This window comes from Magnolia sinica, chromosome 10, assembly GCF_029962835.1.
Source record: "Magnolia sinica isolate HGM2019 chromosome 10, MsV1, whole genome shotgun sequence".
Lineage (NCBI taxonomy): Eukaryota > Viridiplantae > Streptophyta > Magnoliopsida > Magnoliales > Magnoliaceae > Magnolia > Magnolia sinica.
In genome coordinates this window covers 8,570,551-8,580,833 of record NC_080582.1, presented here as the reverse complement: position 1 = coordinate 8,580,833, position 10,283 = coordinate 8,570,551, and positions in this window count along the sequence as shown.

Here is a 10,283-nt window from a genome sequence, read left to right as displayed (position 1 = left end):
GGCTTTTGTATTCCGTGGAGAGCGGATTGCATGTGCCCCGGCAAAGAGATATACTTGTCCCTGGGGCTGCGTGGGTCCCACGGAGATGTCCTTGAAAAATCCACTCCGTCCATATGTTTTTAAAGACGAGTGGGTTTGTCACGGACGTCTCTATGCCCAGGGCACATGCAATCCGCTCTCTATTTCGTAGCAATGTCACGTTCATAAATTTCACTGTATTTGTGTCCCCATTGCACGCGGATTGCGACATTAATGGAGTCTCATTGAGTTTTGAATTCACCTTTTTTTTTTTTTTTTCATTTGTTAAAATAATTGGGAAAATTAGATAAATAGATTAGCTTTCTCACAAACATAATAGTTGCCCTACATAGCATCCCACGTGGATCCAAAACTCAAAGATTCCATATGAGAGGGAGAATTTAGAAAGAATTTTCCATTGTTGAAACATTTATAGACTTTACTGAGATGAGAAAATATAGAAATCTTAGCTTAAACATTTATGACTATAAAAATATTTGAAGGGTGTTCACTGAATCTCTACTGTTTCCTCCAATATAGCTTTTTTGAGTTTTGAATCCGCATGATTTTTTTTTTTAATTTCAAGTATAAAAATGATATGTAAAAATGAATGAACGGAGTGTATCTCAAGATATGACGTGGGGCACCACCTAGCATCCTATCGGACGAACTTCCTTCGAAAGGCTTTGGCAAGAAATCTGCATCCACGCTGGAGGTGGGGTGATGTATGATACTCGGGCGTGTTAGGACGCTTGATACGCAGGCGCTCGGATATTAGATGCGTAATAGACATTAACTCATGTATAACCGTTGAAATCGTGGAGCCACCATGACTAAGTAATAATCCCAAAATCAGATTAGATGGACGATCATAACCTCTGATTCATGGAGACTGGTTTATTGAAATAAGATTATTTTAAATTTTTATTTTTAACCGTCCAATATATTTCAACCAAATCTTTGAGTCTGGCAATCAAATAAGCGTAGTTTTTGGTTAATGATATATCCAAACTGAGACTCAAAATCTGGACAGTTAATATAAGCTTGTTTGAATGAGAAGTATGCAATTTTTATGTGCCTGCGTATCATGTATCACATTCTGCCAGAGTATCAATGTTTTTCTCATTAAGGGTCTCGTGCGGGACAACGTGTACTGCCTTGATCCGACTGTTCGCTGCAGGTGGGCCCAGGAAACGGTGATCTATTAAATGATCCTGTACGTCCATTCATTGCCTCTTTATGGAACAGCTGCTGTGTTTCTCTGATGAATACGTATGCCGAATCTGATCAAAGAGTCATGTTAGTGGCGAGTTGTGTAAGGACGTGATGCATATAGCGTCCCGACGCACCATGATATAGAAAAAAGGAGCCATGTTTAGGTCATCCATGCCGTTGATCTTATGGGCCATACTTTGGACGGGTAATTCGTTAAAAATCTCATAGAGTAGAGGTTCCTATGGATTTGATCAGTGGCTTCAAATACGAACGGTGGGCCCCATTTCTTGAAAATGAACAGACAGGATACTACTGATCTCCAAAATATCAACTTTCCTGATCTCGAAGTACGGAACGGTGGATGACAAGTGGGGCCCATGGTGATAATCCGGACTGTTGGTGTACGTGTCCTACCGTCGATGGACTATACCCCATTAGTCTCCTCGTACAGACGGCTGAAAAGGGAAATACAACCACGGTTTGCATTCAAAATGTCATCTGCAGGGATCTTGCAGTCCAGGAGATTTAGGGGCCCACTCCATCTGCAATTGGATCAGTGGACCAATGGCCTGGATTATACATCAGCGGGCTCCACTTATCATAACTGAAAAGGCGAGTATATAAAAATGCGTGAGACATGAATGTATAATACTATTCCTGCGTCGCGAATGACACGTGCTCTTCTCCGATCTCTCCCACATGCGTTGTCTCGGTATTCCGAACCGTCCACATGCGCGGCGTTGCTGTAGATCCGTGACCACCAACAACCACAATCACCGGATTATCATAACCATCCATTGGTCTGGACCCTCATCCATGCACCGTCTGCCAAATTTTCATTTTTAATCGTTTTCAGATGCCACAGATTGATGGCCGCCATCACGATGTGCACACAAAAAGTCTCATCTAACCATTAAAAGTAAGGCCCATCAGATGGACGCTCCGGATTATCAGAAACACATTAAGGGCCTTTTTCTTTTTAACTTTCTCTGATCATCACAATCAGACTTGGGGTCTGTTTGCTTCTAGTAATAATGTAAATGTACAAAAATTACAAAGTAAAACGTACAGTGATTACATATTAGTTTACCTTTCTCTTTGAAAATAGTGATAGTATTTATGATAATATTTTAATATCAAAGTATAACCCATATACAGCTATCTCACCATGTGAAATTAGACTATTTCAGAAATTATCTGAAAAAGTGCAATGGTTATAAATTTAAAATACATACGCATATTAGGGATGATTTCCGTATTTAGTTTCATTCAAAACTAATAACAGTGGCACATTTTCTTTATATTATCAAATAGATTGAGGAACTAGTGCCGTTTACTTGATCCAGTATAAAATGCTGCCACGTCTTGGCAGTATATACAAATGATAGACGCAAGTTCGCCTCCGCCGCCCCAAAGTCATACATACGTTTGTGGACGAGATATGCGAGACACTGCTATAAAGACATGTTGTCATTGCACGGGTGGCGTGTGTGATCAAGCAACATATTTAGCAAGTTATATAAAATTTCACCCAATGTTGGATATCTCACAATCTACAGTATGCACGGAAATGCCATCTCACACAATCAAGCTAAAAAATAAATAAAATTGGAAAGACAATCTACACTTTCACAAAGACTACAAAAGATTAAATATGCATTCTTTATAAATAAAAGAAGATTTAGACATGAATGGAGAATCTGAATCTAGTGAGAATATGGCTGAGTAATCTTTGAGGATAAAATCTTAGGCATATTGACAGGGAAACCACAACTCAACTATCATCTTTTCAAGGCTATATGAGCAATACTCAACAAAGAGCTCCAAGCCCTCAACAACATGCACAACTCTCCACGCTTCCTTATGTTATCCATCTTGGTTATAGTCTTAGTTCATTTATTTATGTCCAACTTTAATGTAGTAAGTTTGGAGTTTAGCATAGCTTAGTCTATTATTATCCAAAGTCATCACTGCAATATACCCACATGAGCATTATAAATATCCATAATCCCAATCATTGGATCCTGATCAACTAAATCCATACTCAGGAGGGTACACCATTCTTAGGTAATTTATATTTTATTTTTCCTGCTTCATGTGTTTTTGGTTGTAATTACAAGTTTACAAATCAATAAAAGTAGTAATTAGTCTTTATCTTTAATCTTATTTTTTTCATCATTGCATTATTGAGAAACCTAAGAATCATGATTACCGTTAAAAGAAAAGTCATTAATGCAAGATAAAAAAAATCCCATCAAATGACTGACTCTCCCATGTCAAATTGCTTGATTGCTACAACATCGATGACTACACAATTAGATCAACTTTCATATGTCTAATCATATGTTTTATTTGGCGAAGGTCACTGTGTTCAATCAAACTCAAGTACAAGTTTAGCACAAATGACACTATATTAATCGCATGTGTTTGACTAAACACAGGCCATTCGTTAACATCTATAGTCTCGTGTCTTATTGAACAATACCACAAACAAGGTCTAAGGAAGAATTACAAGATATAAGACTAGTTAACATGACAAGTGAAGACCATGGTACAGTAAGTTAGACCATCTGTCAATTGGATGAAATGTTGAAAGTGAACTTCTCTATAGGGAGGCCATGGATTCAAAGGTTGTGATCATCCCATCGGGTAGGTTTCTGGCCCATGTTCCTTCCATGGTAGGCGTAAAGTAGTCTATGGTCCTTACTCTTACTCCTGTGGTAGACTCATGGGAGTTTCAACACCTAGTTTCAACACCAAAGTTGAGGGATCGAGTATCCATTGGTGGTGAAATTCCACTATGGCGTGAGTGTGTGGTGGTGTGCGTGCGTGTGTTAAAAAAAGAAAATGAAAAAAGGCTAGTTTATATCATGAGACCAAGGATACAAAGGTAATTACATAGACACTACTTGCTCCAATCTATATCGTGATTACTTGATGCTGGCGTTATAAGTTATAATCCACTGTCCATCTATTTTAGATAGGACGTGACCATAAAGGATCGGATTGCATTCGATCTTGACAAAAGCTAGGTGGTAGGTGCCCGTCTCTAGCCTCGAACCGGGGTTCTGTGGGTGGGCCCACCGTGATGTATTTGTTTATCTAAGCCGTTCATCTCTTTTCTCTGATCATTTTAAGGCATGAACAAAAAAAAAGATAAATCCAATGCTCATGTGGACCACACCGAATAATAAGCTTGTTTGCATTAAATGTACAAAGCATTAAATAATAATACAAAAAAGAGGGAGCATGGTTTGCCAAGTGACCCCAAGAAAGAGGGAGCATGGTTTGCCAAGTGACCCCAAGACTATCCAGCTAGCCACCTGATGTCAAAGCTATCTAAACCCTGCCATGTACGTGTTTTATCCATGCTATTCATTCATTTTGCTCATTTTTAAGCCTGAGCCTCACGATGAAGCTGATTTAAAACTCCACGTGGACCATATCACGAGAAAAAGTAAGGATTGATCACATACCATTAAAAACATCATGAGAAAATGTAAGGATTGATCACTTACCATTAAAAATTCATTGGGAGCTGCGGAAATTTTAAGTTAAGTTGATATTTGTGTTTTACCTTCACTCATGGTGTGTGACTTTATAATCTCGCTGGATGTCATATAAATATTTCTCTAGCCTTCAAGAAGTCTTTAATAAGCATTTAATCTCCTTTGTTCGTCTGATGTGGTACACTTGAGTTTTGAATGTGTTTTGTTTTGTTTAAATCCCGAAAATAACTGGCAAAATGAATATATGGCCTTTTGGTTTTTTGGTTAGCTTGTTAGTACACTCATTGTTCACACTTCACAGGTAGCCACCCCTAACTAGGGACTCGGAAACAAGACTTTAGTGTTGAAACGATGTATTTTCACTCAATCTACCACTTGAGCTAGCGATCTTGATAAAATGCATACATCATGGAAAATGCTATAGAACTTTGTAAGCTGGTGTTAGGTCACCAGCCAGGTGGATCCAAAACTAAAGTGGGCATATGACACGGAAAAAGTAGGGAGGGAAATGGCTGCCGTTGAAACCTTCCGAGGGCCGATACTGATGTTTGTATGTCATTTAAATGGACGGTTCATATAGTCATCCCCATTGCCAGCAAGAGAAAAATAAACTGCTATCGGTGGTGTGGCCCACTTGAGTTCTGCATCTCACTCGTGTATGGGATCATGTCCTGATATGAGCTAGAGAACACACGGACGCAGTGGATTTAAAATAGGATGCGGATTGCGTCCTAGCCCTGCCCGTCTCTAGCCACAAATAGGGGTGTACACAAACTGAGCTAGCTCGGTTAGCGTGCTCAACTCGGCTCGAAAAAGCTCAATTTGACTCGGTTTGAAGCTGAGGTCAAGCTGAGTCAAGCTGATTTTTTGAGCTCGAAAAAAAGTTTGAGCCGAGTTCGAGCTGGCCCAGCTTGAATTGAACTTGATTCAAACCAGTTTGGTGACTCGATTACTTTGAAATTGAAATTGCTCACCAAGTGTTTGATGAAATGACTTAGCAACATGTGATTGGTGGCAAGGAGGGTACGAAACAGATGCTTATTTTTTCTTAATTTTTATGTTGGTCAGGGGTGTTTAATAAAATACCTGAAAAATCATTATTAAAATAGGTGAAATTTTGAAGGTGTAGTACAGGTGTTTACGGAAATTCTACAGAGGGCTAACTGTGCTCGATCTATGATCAAATTGGCGGAGCTGCTAACCAACCAAGTCAAGCCGATTTCAAGCTAAGGCCAGCTCCACTCGGTTCGATTCGATGTACACCCCTGACCACAAACGGGGCAGTTTTGTGGGTGGGCCCACTGTGATGTATATGTTTATCTATACCGTTCATTCCTTCTACCAGATCATTTTAATCATGTATGTGCACAAAAATGAGCCAGATCCAACCCCCAATTCGACCACACCAAAGATGTCTGTTGCATTTAATGAAACCAAGCTTATTATTTGGTGTGGTCCACTTGAGCATTGGATCTGCCTCATTTTTGGTTTAATATCTTAAAATTACGTGAGAAAAGAGATGGACGGTGTGGATATACATATACATCACGGTGGGCCCGCCCACAGAACTGCCCGTTCGTGGCTCACGTCCATTAAAATAGGTGGGCCTCACAGGGTTAAAGGCAAGTCGCGTCCGTCACCGACGTATTCTGTTCAGTTAAGCCCAGGGTACAGCAGCACTTTAGAGACATTTTGGACTGTGGACCCCACCTTTTATCCAGCTGTTTTTACGAAACAAGACAAACTTTGTTTCGCAACTGCGACCTGCGCGTACGGACAGCGATTTTGAGGACGAAAATACCCTTCCCTTGCGAAGACGCTGACGCTCCTCCAACCGAGAGTTGTACGAACGGCTCAAAAGAGATCAAAGTTACATGGCCCCAAAACTATGTATTTATTATATCCACAACGTTCATCCATATTTCGAGATCATTTCGGAGCATTATACAAAAAAAAAAATCATATCCAAAGATCAACTGGACCACACCACAAAGAGCAGCAGGAAAACTGATTTTCACCGTTAAAAATTTTGTAGGGCCCACCACTTGATAGTTAGATCTGTCTTATTTTACGTCAAGCTTAATATGAGCTCGCCAAATAGATGGACGGTTTGGATATAACACAGACCTCATGATGGGACCCACAAAAGGCGATGGGGATGACAATAGGAAAAAGAAAACAGAACCTATAGCTACGAATTATAACCGTAGCCATAGCCGTAGTCCTGCTTTTTCAATATATTTCAAAGATCTCTCGATATATTGAAAAAGGTCCTGGACTGTCAAGCGAGTTTGTCCCAAAATTCCTGCAGTTTTACCTATAGCTACGGATTATAACCGTAGCTATAGCTATAGTCCATTGTAGTTTATACTTTTTTTTAAAATTTTTTTAATTTTTTTTACATAGAGAACCTTATTCTGCCAACATTTTTCTCTAATACATATATATATATATATATATATGAGCATATAATTTTTTTTTTCTCTTTTTTAATTCATTTCTTTGTATATTTATTCAACAAGCATATCTCCTAAAGTAGAATGATTTACTTAACATACCACATATGATTTTGGGGTAGGAGAAGCTAATTTAGCCAACAAACCTAGTTATTTTCCAAGATTCTATCGGGTCGATGGTCGAAAATCTATTTCATTCACTTCGTGGTCAATTTCAATTACTTTGCAGTCAAATTAGAAATTGAGTGGGGCAAACATGAAATTGAGCAGGGTAAACATGAAATTAAGCGGGGCAAACATGAAATTCAGCAGGACAAACGGTGGGAAACAAAATATATTTGTGTTTTCCCTTCATTAATGTTTAAGAAACCTTATGAACCAGTTATATGACAAATAAACATGTTAGGCTTAGAAGTACTAGTCTGTCTGGAGCTCAGAACTGGCAGGGCAGTACCTAATCCACCATTAGACTTTCTTAACATGTTAGTGCCTCAAATGATTGCGTGTTGTGCCGGAGAGGGAAACTGATTGGCTGGTGTACAGATGCTGTAGGTATGTGTCGTTGGAAGAGGAGCACTGACGCTCCTCGATCTCCACGTTGTACGAACGGTTCAAAGGAAATCAAAGTTACATAGCCAAACAGTAATGTATTTCTAGATTATTTTAGAGCATTATTCAAAAAACTGAATCATATCCAAAGATCATCTGGACCACACCATAAATAATAGTAGCAATAATAATTTTCACCGTTAAACAATTTGTAGGGACCACCATAATGTTTATTTTACATCCAATCTTTTCATAAGGTCACAAACACTTGAATGAAGAGTAAAAACAAATTTCATATTGATCCAAAACTTCTATGAGCCCAAAAAGGGTTTTAATAGTAGACGTTTAATCCTCTACCGGTTTTTGCACTGTGGTCCACTTGATAGTTAGATCTGTCTTATTTTTCATCTTAAGCCTTAAGACAAACTCTCCAAATGGATGTACGATCTGGATATAACATATACCCTGTGATAAGACTCATAGAACTCTCTCCCATAGTTACTCCCCTATATAAAATGCATTCGATCCCTAACACAGACCTCATGTTCGTTCCGCTGAATTTCATGTTTGCCCCGCTCAATTTCTAGTTTGCCCTACTTAGTTTCATGTTTGCCCCGCTCAATTTCTAGCTTGCCCCGCTCAATTTAATATTTGCCCTGCTGAATTTCTAGTTTGCCCCACCAAATTTCTTGTTGGCTCCGCTGAATTTCATGTTTGCCTCGCTTAATTTTCAGTTTACCCCGCTGAATTTCATGTTTGCCCCGCTCAATTTCTAGTTTACGCCATTGAATTTCTCGTTGGCCCCGCTCAATTTCTAGTTTGTCCCATTGAATTTCTCGTTGGCCCCACTCAATTTCTAAATTGCCCTGCTCAATTTTCCTGTTCGCCCCGCTCAAAGGAGATTAAAGTTACATGGGCCCCACAATTTTGGATTTATTATAGCCACAACGTTCATCCATACTTCGAGATCATTTGGGAGCATTATATATATATATAAAGAATCATATCCAAAGATTCTTCTACAGAGGTGGGTCCCACGTGGGGCCCACCACACACACACACACACACACACACATATATATATATATATATATATATATATATATATATATATATATATATATAAAGAATCATATCCAAAGATTAATTGAACCACACTACAAAGAGCAGTGGGAAAATTGATTTTCATCGTTAAAAATTTTGTAGGGCCCACCATAACAGAAATTGAGCGGGGCAAACTAGAAATTGAGCGGGGCAAACATGAAATTGAGCTGGGCAAACTAGAAATTGAGCGGGGCAAACGGAAAAATTGAGTGAGGCAAACTAGAAATTGAGCAGGGTAAACTAAAAATTGGATGGGGCAAACATGAAATTGAGGCAAACTAGAATTTGAGCAGGGTAAACTAAAAATTGGATGGGGCAAACATGAAATTGAGTGGGGCAAACTAGAAATTGAGCAGTGCAAACATGAAATTGAGCGGGGCAAACTAAAAAATTGAGCGAGGCAAACTAGAAATTGAGCGGGGCAAACATGAAATTGAGCAGGGCAAACATAAAATTAATCGTGAAGTAAATGAAATGAATGAAATTGACCGCGAAGTGAATGAAATAAATTTTCGACCATTGACCTGATGGAATCTTGAAAAATAACTGAGTTGGTTGGCTAAAGTAGCTTCTCCTACCCCAAAATCATATAGGGTACGTCAAATAACTAATTTTGGTTTAAAAGATATTCTTGTTAAATGAATAAAGAAAGAAATGAAAAAAAGAGAGAAAAAAATTTTATATACTTATATATACATATTTATATAAATATGAATTAGAGAATATTGTAGGTAGAATAAAGTTTTCTATGTAAAAAAACAAAAATAAAATTTGTGTAGGCGCAGACTACAGTTGTGGCTACGGTTATAATTCGTAGCTATAGGTCCTTCCATTCACGCTTCCGAAACTGTCCAGCGAGTTTGCCTAAGAAAACGTAATTTTCGATGCACTATAGCTACGAATTCTAACCGCAGCTATAACCGTAGCCATACTGCGCCCGCGGCAGTGCTGCTGCAGTCCGTGGTTTTTTTTTTTTTTTTTTTAATGCTGTGTTGCTTACGTGGGTCCCATCATGAGGTCTGTGTTATATCCAAACCGTCCATATATTTTACGTGCTCATATTAAGTCTTGAGACGAAAAATAATATAGATATAACTATTAAATGGACCACACTCTAAAAGGCAGTGGGGAATTGAATGTCTACCATTGAAACCCTTTTAGGGGTTACAGAAGTTTTGGATCATCCACGTCTTTTTCACCCTATGAATGAACTTATACGGGGAGAATTTCTCACAAACATCACAGTGGGCTCCCTAGAGGTTTCTAATGGTTGACGCTTATTCAACACTGTTTCCTGTAATGTGGTACACTTGAGATTTGTATATACCTCATTTTTTGTCTCATACCATAAAATGATCTGAAAAAGTATATGGACGGAATAGATGAAAAACATACATCATGGTGGAGCCCACAGACCACTGACCATCCGCCA